Genomic DNA, 13496 nt, shown 5'->3' with positions numbered 1-13496 from the left:
CTGCCTGTTCATGGCTCGAAAATGCTTTCGCAGCGTTTCGTCAATGCCTAATCTTGCTTTTTTTATTGTTAATAAATGTGCCTTTATCGAGAGACGACAATGTCTTAAAATAGCGGCTCGTGGTGGGAATGAAACTTGTTTCTCGTTCGCATTCTTCGTCAACGAGCGCGTGCGAGCCTAAACTTTGGCCATCGCTAGTACCTAACAACCACGATTGTTGTTTCGGGGAGCTGTGAGTCGTAGCGCTTGAAAAGGGCCCTGGAAGCACGTCGGCTTTTCTCGTCATTGACCTAGTGACGACCATCACAGGGTTCATGTCAAGCATGATGCCCTACTTCAAAAAGTCTTTTGCCCTTCTGTTTGACAACAGTTAAGGAAAACTTCTCAGCATGCTGGCCGAGACAGCTGCTTTGTCCCTATTTCACTGAATAAACCTTTTAATGTTACTTTTGCTACAGCGTACCTTTTTCCAAGGCCTCTTGTAAACATATATAATCCCTGGTGAAGTCGCTAGGCCCCATTAGGACGAGTGAACCACGTCTCACGTGGCACCTGTGTCGCGCAGGCCTTTTCATTCTGTCCCGTTAGCTTCCATGTCATGAAGGTAAGATTGCAACATGACTTCACCTTGCTGCAGAACTCAGTGAATCGAGGAACCTTTTGAACCTGGCACCCCGCGGTTACCTGTCCTGGTTTGTAGCACCTAAAGCATACAATTGGCTTCCGCGCCTCAAATGACTTATTTTGCTGTAAATACAATGGTTCATTCGTTTAGTGTTATCTTTCTTCTCAGGCTTAATCAGAAATGTCTGCTCCAGTGCGGAAACTACTGGCACTTGAAAGCTTTTTTCTGCGTTACAAGAAGCATGGTTCGCACAGTAGTCGTGAGCATTCTCTGCTGCCGATTCCACGTTTGGCCCATCTAGAATGGACACTGTTGTATCGCCACTGGAGGCACCGTCCGGTGGAAGAAAGGAGGGCGGCTGGGCACCGGAGCCCACGCTGCTCACGTCAAGCCAGGCCGGGAACGGGGAGAGGACTGATCTATATTCACAGGGGGTGTATAACATTGGTTATAGGAGTTGGTACATGAAATGCCCGTGTGTGGCGCTCTTTGCGAAACCGAAACTGGTAATGCGCGACCCCGCATCATCTCCCCCTAAAAGGAAAGGGGTTGTACTTTGTATATATAACAATATACAGTGGCAAGGCACTGAAAAGTTCGTATGACGTAACATGTGTTAACATGTGTAAGAAAATTTGCAAAAATAAGTAACATCATTATACAATACTTATCACATGTAGGAATGTATTCTTTATTAGGACGGTTTCCACGTAACCAGAGTTAAAGTAGTTTGGCTAACTCGATGTAATGGATTTTCATTGCATGAGCCCATTTATGAACCTGTAAAAGTAATAATTAGGAACTTAGTGTCAGTCACCATTATATGTTCCCCGAAAACAGTATTACGCAGTAAGTAGTGTATGAAAGTAGTATATAAGCAGCATAGTAGTATATGAAAAAGTAGAGTATTATGAAGAAAAACATGTATGTAATCGAGGAACGTAGTCCTTGTGCCGTGCCGTTTTTTTCCGGTGCCGTTTGGGACGAAGGGGACGGTTAGTAGAAGCACTTGAGCCTTGGGGCTCACCTACACGCTTGTCGGAGAGCAAACGCGGCAGAGTTTCACGATTTTCCGTAGTCGACATATCTTTCCCTCCTTCGATAAGTTCTGCATTGGGGCTGGGCACATCAGCCGATTGTTGTGAAGGTGCCTGCAAGGTGGTTAGTGGAAGTCTCACGAACTGCGGAGCTGCAGAAGAGCATGGAGGTGGGGAGGAATTGTGCTGGTGCATGGACGATGCGTTAGGTGGAGGACCTGAATTCCGCTGCGGAGTTGCGTTCTGCTCAGCATGAACAATTACCAACTTTGATGCATTCCAGATGTTGCCATCACTAAGGCGGAAGGAATTGAATCCGATTTGACTAAGGATTGTATAGGGACCTCTGTATTTATTCTACTTCCCTGGCAGACTAACTATAACTTTGAGGCCCACCTGTAGCTTAGAAGGTATTGCTCCTTGCTTAGATCAATGCGTTGCTTAGTTGCTTGTTACCTATGTCGATTCCAGAACGGGGTTGGCGGTTATGCAGAAGTTGTGCAGGCGACAAGCCTGTAGTAGCTTGAGGGGTAAAGCGATACGTGCCTAAGTACTCTGTTACAGCTTGTTTCAGTGGACGGCATTCAAGTTGAGTGAGCAGTGATTCCACTCCTGCTCCAACTGCGCCAAAGTGCGCCAAATTGTATTTACTGCGCCATCCTGATAATATCGACCAAAATTGCGCCAAACTGCGCCAAAGTCTCGGGTTTGGGGGCGTCTATCACCGGCAATCGCACGGCTGGCGCGTCAGAACATGTGCAGCTTGATCTTGGGGGCTGCCAAATTCGCAACCATGGACCAAGAATTATTCTGCTGAATAAATAGCGCTCGCGCGTGCGTCCCGAATCAGCCACAGTGCCATGCACTGTGCCGATGCAGCTTCTGTTCTATAAGTCGGCTCGACAGCAAAACGCGCTCTCCGCAGAGGCTCGTGACGTCTAGGCCTCTCGGTAGCGAGAAAGTGCGACGGCGATTCATCGGCGGACATCGTCTGTTCTAGAAACGCTGCTGATAGCTCGTTTCAAGCGTCGCACGGCACGTAAGGAAAGAAATGTTCAGTAATAACTACATGCGTGCTGCTAAAATGTCTGTCACGTCTGTTTCCGGACATCGCGGAATGAAATCTGGGATCGCTAGCAGTACATATATGGAACAATATCGAATTTTCCTTGCTTCGCGTTTATGGAAGAGCACGCGAACGGTGGAAACGCGTTCACACTTTTCCTCAGATATACTTTATCCATGGATCTTCATTCGGAAGAGCTTTTTCGTAATTGCTTATACCAGCACGTCCGAGTTTAATCACTCTGCGGTAAATACCCCCTAAAAGGCCCTGCCCTTTCGAGCTCACGTGCAGGGGCGTAGCCAGAAATTTTTTTCGGGGGGGGGGGGGGGGGGGTTCAACCATACTTTATGTATGTTCATGCGTGTGTTTGTATGTGTGCGTGCCTATATACGCAAGCAAAACTGAAAAATTTCGGGGGGGGTTTGAACCCCCCCAACCCCCCCCTTGGCTACGCCCCTGCTCACGTGCTAGGGTTCCAATTCGAATTTTTGCTTGGTTTTTAAAAATGTCATCTCATTAGTAAAATCATATCTCCTCGTCGGAGCAGCCGTAAATACGCAGCTGTCAGTAGCGGGCCCGTCGCTGACGGCCCACAGTGAAGCGGCTACCCAATGTTACACGTCCGCCCCTCGCTTTCGGGGGTCAATAGCTGACGGGTAAAAAAACTCAGTTTCGCTTAAGGGCGAAGCAATGGATGCGATACCAACAAATCGTATTGTTAAACGAAGTAAGGCTAGCAGCTAACTCTTTTGGATTCGATCTCGCGTAACTCAGCGAAACACTGGTTTAAGGGAATATGGCCGCTCCAGGAACCGAATCGTTTTCTTGTTCTGAGTTCTCTAAACACGAAGTAAGCGTTTAGAGCACAGCAAGTTTACGAGCCGTCTCCTAATGCCTCGAGATGGCGCGCGCGCAAGCGACTGCGTAGAGTCACTGTATATGCTACCTTTAGGTAGCAGAGTAGCGCATAGGTCTGGCTAGCAACCACAGCTGTGCGGTGAAGTCGCACTCCATTTTTGCAGGCGACATGCCTACCGACATGCCTACCGCGTCGCCGATAAACATGTCTGGCCTGTCGAAGGCCGGCGATAAACATTGACTGTCGATGACTAGTGTTAATTGAGTGAGCTGCAGCGGCGGCGTCGAGAAATAAGAAATTGGTCCGAGCTTCAGCTTCTCCGCAATGCATGGTTGCTAGCGGCGTTTGGAAAACAGATGCGCAACTCTGCTACCTAAAGGTAGCATATACAATAACTCTACGACTGCGCCCTTCGAACGATGCGGTCCCCTCCCCCACCCCGCTCCCCTGGCGTCCTTTCATGCTCCTTACGAAAGACGGGCGGGGCGTTTCTTCTGTTTGATGAGCAATCGATGGCAGGCCCGCACGCGGGAAGATGTTATCTCATGCGCTGTCCGTGCGACGGAGACAGACGGCCGGCTAGCTTAATCTCCGCTTCAGCCGCGTTCGTCGCCAGCGCTCGCGAGCTTTTACCCGCGGCTAGAATGCGCGTGGTGATGTTATTAATTTGGACTTTATACAGAAAATTACGGCAATGGCGACAGCAATAATCCGCGGAGAGCGTCCATATAATTGTTATCACAATAAACATTTAAAAAAAGTTCAGGAGCCATTTCACTCTGTGAAGTGGATGATAAGCGAAGCTGTTTCACGCATGGCAAGGAGGTGACATGGTGGAGGACAGTTTGGTATGTAAGGCCAGGTTGTTAACGTTCAATACGCAATATTATGCGAAAGCATCAGATGCTTTATCAAGCACGAAAATTGACCGTCGGCGGCGTCAATCGATTGATGCAAAAAATAATCATGTGATGGCGTCATCATCACGTCATAGATCGTCAAAACTTGTGATGTCATCATGGCGTCATATATCGCGATGTCGCGTGATGACGCCATCACGACGTCGTCGCTTTACACTGCTTCCGTAATCGGTGCGCCGATCATGGAGCTAGCGCAAAACCAGGTGAGGTGCAGATAGCTTGCAGAGAAGGAGGGGGAGGATCTACCCGTCCATCGAGAAGAAAAAGAACATGGCTTTCGCCTAGGAGTTTTCTTAGGGGAATTCATTAGGGACAGTGTGGCTCTTTGGCATTGAGGCACTGCTGTACTATCGCGCTCAGTATGACCTACATCATGCGAGCGCGTGGCCGAGCGCTCTGCAAGGTTGTGCAGTTGCGCCGATCATGGCATATTTTCGAGTTATCGGGAGAGAGTTTGGCTGTTCCTGTGAGCGCGCATCGCGTCCACTTGCTTTCACCCTCGCCCTCGTTCTTGCCGTGCGGTGATATCGGCTTCGAAAATGATAACTTCGAGGGTGAAAGCAAGCAAGTGGGGGTGATGCGCGCTCGCACGATCAGCTAAACTCTCTCCCGTACATCACGGCGTTTGTCTACAATGTCTGCTGATAACCACATAGATGTATTTAGAGTGTTACTTCATAAAGTGCAATTGTATTGATCTGGTATTCTGTTTATTTGCTAGTGTCGAAAATAATCGCCGAAGAGGTTAATTCAGAACACTCAACTGCATGAGCCCTTATTTTTTCATTAGCGAGTGAAGTATGGAGTTCTCCTGAGATGATTTTTTTCCATGAGATTTGCAATGAATCGAAATACTTCTAGCCTTCATAAGAGCCCCACAGTAATATTCCGGTGCTTGAATGTTATGGCAATATGCTTCTGTAGTGCACTCCAGGATGTAAAATTCGCTGCTCCAGAGTACTCCCAGATGCAAAATTATCTGCTCCAAAGTGCTCCAAGATGAAAATTTTGCTGCTCCAAAGTGCTCCAAAACGGAAATTTCGCTGCTCCAAAAATTGCTCCAAATCAGAAGTCCTCGGTAGCATCACTGAGTGAGCTGTATTTGCTCTTTCAAAACGCGGTTGAAGCTTTCAACTTGACCGTTACATTGTGGATAGTAGTTCGAAGAGCAAAGATGCTGTACGCCTCTGTCGGAGAGGAAGTTCTCAAATATTTGAGACTTAAACTGAGGACCGTTGTCCGTGACGATTGCCTCTGGAAAGCCTTCCCTACTGAAAAGTGCTGACAGAAATGTAATGACTGCTTCAGAAGTGACTGCATGGGTAAAGCAAACTTCAGGCCACTTAGAGTGGTAGTCAACTAATGTAATTGCAAATCTGCACTCGAAAGGAGCACGTTCGAGTGGACCGACAATGTCCATGCCTAGCTTTTCCATAGGTTTATTTGGCCATGGGACAGGCTGTAAGGCTACAAAAACAGGTTTAGCAGATTTATCTGCTGTTTGGCATACGATGCAGTTGCGAACTGCACGTTCAACTTTGCTATCTAAGCCAGGCCACCAGTATCGTTCACTGCTTAGTCCTGACAATTCCATGGCGACTTTCATGAGCCAGTTGTACGAGTTTATTGCACAGTGAAGCTGACTCTATCTGCGCGGAAAACTAAGTTGTCTACACAGGACAGTTCATTTCTGATTGCAAAGTAGGGCAGTAGTTCTGGCTGAAGAGATTTCTTTTCTGGCCATCTGTTAGCAATGTATGGAATCACTTGTTGCAAAGTAGCATCTTCAGCAGTTGCTGCCTGTAAATCAGCTTTACTTAGGCATGGAGTGACAAGTGAGATTATCTCTTCTTCCAAGTCTGGAGAGACTGGAAGTTGCAAAGGCAAACGAGAAAGTGCATCCGCTACAACATTATTTGAACCTTTGCAGTACTGTACAGTGAAGTTGTAGTACAAAAGTCTGGCGCACCAACGTGAAATGCGTAATGGACGTCGGCCCTCTGATCCAGCAGAAAGTAATGTAGTGAGTGCTTGATGATCAGTGTGTAATGTAAAATGTCTATCCCAGAGGTATACATGCCGTTTCTCACAAGCACAGAGGCATGCTAAGGCTTCACGCTCACGAGTAGAATATCTGCGTTCAGCAGGTGACAAAGTTCTCGAAGCAAAAGCAGTTGTAACTAACTGGTCACCTTTGCGTTGTTGAAACACAGCACCCAATCCTATGTTGGAAGCATCAGTCGTTATGACTATCGGAAGCTTCTCGTCAAAGAGTTGAATGACTGGGTTTTCAGCTAGTACTTCTTTGATATTGTTGAATACTGAATTGGCTTCATGCGACCAATTAAATGTTTGGCCTTTACGCAACATGGAACGCAGTGGTTCAAAAACGTCAGCACAATGGGGAATGAACTTTGAGTAATAGCCAGCGGGACCAAGAAATGAATGTAAGTATTTACAGTCTGTAGGAACAGGTGCATTAACAATAGCATGCACTTTGGACTCAAGAGGAGACAATCCTCTGGCACTGACATTGTGTCCTAAAAATTGGACTAGTTGGACAGCAAAGACACATTTGTCGTTCAGTTTCATCCCTGTGTTGCTTATGCGGCTTAGCACTGCTTGTAAATTAGCATCATGTTTAGCATGCGTTCAACCCCAGACCAAAATGTCATCTAGGTAGCACAGTACTCGAGAACAACATTTCAAAATGTCTGACATCATTTTCTGAAAAACAGCAGGGGCGGATGCAAGCCCGAAGCAGATTCTACGGAATCTGAAACACCCATCATGCGTTACAAAAGTGGTTAAGTCCCTACTTGATTCTGACAAGTGAACCTGATGATATGCTGTTGCAAGATCTAGCTTTGAAAAGTAAACAGCACCTGCAAGTTGCTGGAGAAGTTCTTCGATGTGGGGCAAGGGAAACCCATCAGTCACGATAGCTTTGTTTGGTTCACGCAAGTCCACACAAAGTCTTAAGGAACCGTTCTTTTTCTTCACCACGACCAGTGGAGAGACCCAATCTGGTGTTTACACGTTTTTGAAAATGGGCATTTATAGGCACTTATAGTCATTCAGGCACGAACCCCAAAAATAGGCATTTATAGGCACTATAAAAACACTGTAAAACACATTTGCCTGAAATGTGGTCTCTAATCATTACAGTACATGCCAAAAGGTGTTGTTTCACGTGACCTTTATTGGCAAAAGGACACACATGAATTCACAAAAATCATGTGCATAGGTATCGTGTACCGCCATGCCCTCTGAACACACATATACACAGGCGCGCATTGCAATCCCGTGTAAAACGTAGAAGGTACATGTATGGTTTCAACATTGCATTATGTCTACAAAATTCCTACTCTTGGTGTAACGTGCAAACAGGAGGATAAGCTGCTGTAATGCAACAATCAATGCATGTCATGTCATAGAGAGCAAGTGCTGCATGCAAAAGAATGGCTTAGAAGAACCTTTCAAAACAAAAGTAGCACGAAAAATGGTGAACACATGAGATGTACATTCACACGTAACTTACTATGGCACAAAATGAACTCCCCAACATGAGAGCTTTCTTAAGCCATAAATTCATTTTGCCGTATTATGTGCAAAGTAGGAACTTAAGCCAAGCTTTCTAATATGAATGTGCAGTCAATAGCACTACAGCTGGATTTGTCAGCTAGCGAAGTTTATCAGTTCAATGAAATTATTCAGCACAGCTACAGCCGGTTCCCACAGCACAGGGCATTTGCTTAGTGGCAATTTCTAGAGCTGCAATGCATTTTCTGCTACAGAGGCAGCAGAGTTTGCTTTTACAGTGTACTACACATTAGGGTAAGGTGGGGCAAAATGCGACAAAAATTTGAAAATAGTGAATATCTTTTTTTATTTCACTTGTTACCATAAAATGTCAACACAAGAACTTTCTTTTGGGCACAAGGTATGCGCTACATAAATATGGCCATGCTGTGACAGTTCAAAATATTATTTTAAAAAGAAACAAAACATGCCCCACATCTCATTTTGCCCCAACCTGCGCGGCAAAACGAGACTCTGCGTGAGGCAACACGAGACAGCGTAGAAGCACTTCAAATTCACCCTGTGGGCCGCCACGCAGTCTACATACGCCCAGTCTTTGCACTCCACGCATTGAATTTACACAGAACCCGGCGCTGTGCTGCTCCGAAACTCCTGAAAAGCATTCAGTGCTTTTTTCATGTCGTTTTCCTCCCAGGAAACTCCAGATGATATTCTCTTGTACGTCCGCATCATCCTTAACAAAAACAATATCATATATAATGAGCGTAAATAAATGGTTCACGTAATAAGACACTCTCTAAGGCAATTCAATGCATTTTTGTCGCGTTTTGCCCCTCTCACATGCCCGAATTAAAAAAAATTTCCCCTTTGGCCCACAGCACCAAATGAACTAAACTTTTGGTGGCATGTAGCTAGTAGTATAAAGTAACAACAAATAATTAGATTGTTGTACTGATGCCGGAGTAGCTTCATGCACGGATCCGAAAATTTGGCCGAGCAGGATTTCGCCCCTTTTTGGCGGGTCACGAACACACTGACATCAGCCGCACAATTTTTCCCGCGCGAACGCTGTGAGCAATCGTCAACTTTTTACACACAAAATGTTGAAAACTACCGGGAGCTATCGCTGAAATAGAAAAACAAAGAAAAGGTACTTTTTGTATTAGCTGTAGAGGGCGGCAAAGTCAAAATGTCGCGTTTTGCCCCGCGTCTCATTTTGCCCCGCCTTACCCTACTGTCAGCACTAACATGAAATCAGACTTCCTGTGCGTTAAAGTAGTGACTTCAGCTGAGGAACAATTGCAAACGCCAACTTAAGGAACTGTAAGCATAGTACCATCTGTAATCAAGCCAATTTCATCATTTCAGTGCATGCGTACAGGGTCTTCATGTCGTGCTGCTTCACACTGGCATACTGTGAGAAGTGAACCTGCTAGAAATTTCAATTTGATAGCCACTCAGTAGTGATGCTGCATCTGGCTCTCAACTAAATAGTTGCAAGTGGATGAAGCCCCTAAAAGTAGTGGCAGCAGTCAGCCATTTCTTTGCTGTAAGGTTCAAAAAACACAATATGTAAAAGCACATGGACTCAACAATACAATTCACAGATGTTGACGACTCTTACAGTAAAAACATTTACCTATGTGGTTGGGTTTAGGAAACCTGTGAGCGTATTTTATCGATCATGACATAAAGTTAAAAAAAATAAAGCTGAACAACTTCTTGTTATGGTAGCCACATCATAGCATCTGTGCAATGCAAATTAAACTATGTTGCTTTGCATCATAAGCACGGAGGAAAATTTATGCTGCTGCACACGCTGCTACAGGAATACACGGTTGTAATTGTACGGTACGAACCACTCTCTTGAACAGGGGCCGCATTCTGAGTCATTCACATATGGAGATAAGCGTTGGTTGGACGAGGGCATGCAAGTAGTCGCTTCAGTCATTGGACGTGCGAGGTTGCATGTCATACAAAGCGACACTGTCGCCGAAAGTGATTATCTCAGAATACGGCCCCAGCAGCAACCTCTAAACTGAAAGAAGCACAATATAGCCTTCCACAACTGCTACTGTTACACGTGTGTTATGAAATGGCTACATTTAGAATTCTGAGGTGCTGTTCTAACCCACCAACTTCATTAAACACTGCAGATGTTTTTTTCGACTTAACTGGTTAATTGCATACCATGTAGAAAACTTAATTTCCACAATTCACCGCAAGAAGCAGGCTCTAAAATGCTGTTTAATCACACCAGTTTTGCAGTAGGCCAACTGCACTGTCTTGAATGTCCTGGTTTTAACATACATAGTGACTTGCAGCTATAGCAAGCTTCAATGTAAATATTACGATATATATACAGGGACCTGCAAGACTAGCTTAATAATTATATGAAGTGAAGAAATTACGAACGATGGCATAAACAATGAATAGCTGCTAACTGCTAAATAGCCGAAATGTGCAACTTTAACAATATTATGACCCATCATTCAGTGAAGATACAAGATTCAGTGAAGTACAAGAGACTTCAACGAATGAAAATCGCTTAAACGGAATTGCGGCTTAATTGGGACTACCACCACTAATATGATTCAATTCGCACTAGAATTTAGCATCTCTGTTTATCTCTCAGTAAATGGCAGTACTGTTAAACAAAGATATTTTTTCAGACCCTTCATGTTTTGTTTCACGGGAGTCTACTGTAGTTTATTTTAAACAAATTATCACTGCGTAATACATGCATGCAATACAGGCGAAATGCTATAAATGCATGTTAGACAAAGGTAAGAATTCCATATATGATATCATTATGTATGATACAATACCATTAAAAAGAAAAGTTTTTTTTTTTCACCCAATAGGTTTTAGCGGCTTTGCTTCAGTTACGATCGCGATCAATCACTATCGAAAGTTCCTGTGTCACAGCAAAATTGTGTCGCAATTTTCAGGCTGTTGCAGACAACGATTACCTCGTACGGCGTTTTTCATGCAAGGCGTTCGTGCATCAAGCGTGAGATAGGGACTTACGCTGCGGGCACTTTAACTAGCACATCATTGCGTTCTTTCTTTGTTTTCATTGTGTTCTTTTTGTTATTCTTTGCGTCCTTTTTTTCTTGTGGTGTGTTCTGCTTCTTCAAGTTTTGTTTTACTTTTTATTCGTTTTCAAACCCTTGTTAGCTCAAAACCGTGCTATCGTCGTGATGGATAAAACGTTGCACTGACTGACAGACTTTCCATGAGGCTAATCATATCAAAGTTAGGCATTAAAAATATGTATTGAAGGGCCTGAAACCGGGTCGTGCAACGGCAACGGACTAATCTTTTGTTTCTGACTTCCTTTGTTTTCAAACCTTTGTTACCTCAAGCCTACAGACAGTGGCGTATCAACTCGTTCGCAAGTGGTGGTGGTGGAGGGGGGGGGGGGGGCTGGCGTCGCTCACGCTGTCCACCGTGTGTGTGTGTGTGTGTGTGTGTGCGTGTGTTTGTGTATATATATAGATAGAGAGAGAGCAGTACATTTTCCTTGAATTTGACGTGATTTTTTATATTCATAGAGATGACTGGAGGATTTCCTTTTCAAAACTGTTTGGTTTAAATCAAGAAAGAATCTGCACAAACAGATTGTGCAGGTTGGGCCGCCTTATACCGCGACAACACAGCAGTGTTTAATAACATTCCACATTTAACCTGTTCTTCATCTGAGCATTCCATCTGCAAACTTCAGTCTCACTTTGGCGTTGTAAATACGAAAAGTATGAAGAACCTGTTATGACTCTAGTACCTTAATTTCTCACTTATTGAACAAAACATGTGGCTGGCAAAGCGAGGTACTTCGCAGAAGCCTTCAGGATAAGCTGAGTGCCAATTTCTTTACTGTTAGAGCCCTCTAATACCAAGTCATTCTAAAGAAGACCAAGTTCAGTCGACTAATATTTATGGAAACCACATTGAGCTATTAGTGTATAGTTATAAGATTAAAAACAACTGCGAATTTATATACTAGGTGTCGTTGTTGCCCTCCTGCTTTTCCCAGCTTGGGTGGGGGTTGTAAGTGGCCCTTTACTCCTCCCCTCCGGCTCCTCCAAGTAAATAGCCTACGTAAACTGTGTAAGCTTAAATTTTCTTTGAAAAAATGTCGATGATTATAATGTTAAAGAGACACTAAAGAGAAACAATGAATCGGTTTAGATTGATAAGTTGTACTTTGAGAACTATATTATCATTAATTTCACCATCATATGTGTATTAATAAATGAGAAAATGAAGTTCAAAGTTTCATTTTTAAATTTCGCGCCAAGATCTCCACATGTGACGTCTCAGATTTCAAAGTGTATTCATCGTATTTTGGCGGCATTGGCTCAACAAAATTTCCTCAAACTTGGTATGTCATATCTATGGCCCCTTCAGAGGACAGTGCACTTCATTTTTACCGTTTAGGAACTACGTAGGCCCTAGTAGGCGGCGTCAAAAACGTGACGTCACGGCGAATTGTGCGGAAACTTCAAGGTGGTGTCGCCACCCACATTTTCTTTTTGCGTGATTTCTCGCTTACTAAGCGTCTTCTCGCAGCAAGCGCGGTGTTTTTGGTATCGTGAAAGAGTAGTTTACTAATGCGAGAAAAATTATTTTGCTCTTTAGAGTCCCTTTAAACTACCCCGCATTGTTTCCTTCCGCAGAAGTCGTTAGCTTTTATTGATTGCTCGAAATTTTCAGGGCCATGCCAACTGCACCTGCTCGCAACACGACGCAACAAATGACTCGTAAATGATCGATCGTGTAATTACCACTTACGCATGACTGCGTAAAAGGATTAATAATAATAAACTGTTTTTCATTGGTCATTGGTTCTTTGCTAGTCAAAATGTTTCGGTGTGCCATAAAATCGCCTCCTTGTTATGCGACGTCATGAGTCTGCGAAAACTCGCGGCGTTAAAATGAAGTGTGCACAATAAGGAGCGCATTACTGTGCTGAAAAAGCACAAATTTTTTTTTCAGAACAGCCAGCCAGTGTCTCGTTCTGAAGGTAATTCAAGAAGGTTGTCCGCCAATCAAATTGGCAGCGGCTACTTATAGCAGCGGGCGAGATGGTTTCATATGTGTATAATAGATACTTTCAGTTGTAGTATAACTATGGTGAGTTGTTTTTGCGCGTATACAACTGTCTGTGAACTCGTCGTTGCTGACAGAGAGGTAGAGAGAGAAATAAACATTATTAGGAGCAGACACAATCCTTTGCAGGTGGGCAACCTTCTTAGTCCAGAAAACCATGAACGCTGATCATTTCCCTGGTGAGGTAGGTCTAGTTAAGGGGCAAACTTGAAAGCTGGTCTTCTTAATGTGCTCGAGTCCACTGCCTTGTTACAAGCCGCGGCGACCACTGCAGTCTACGATGTGATAAGCAAGGTGAAGCAGGCTAATCTGAGACTAAAGTGGGAATTTTTTT

Source organism: Rhipicephalus sanguineus, chromosome 6, assembly GCF_013339695.2.
Source record: "Rhipicephalus sanguineus isolate Rsan-2018 chromosome 6, BIME_Rsan_1.4, whole genome shotgun sequence".
In the NCBI taxonomy this organism is placed as follows: Eukaryota; Metazoa; Arthropoda; class Arachnida; order Ixodida; family Ixodidae; genus Rhipicephalus; species Rhipicephalus sanguineus.
Note: the sequence above shows the minus strand (reverse complement) of the source record.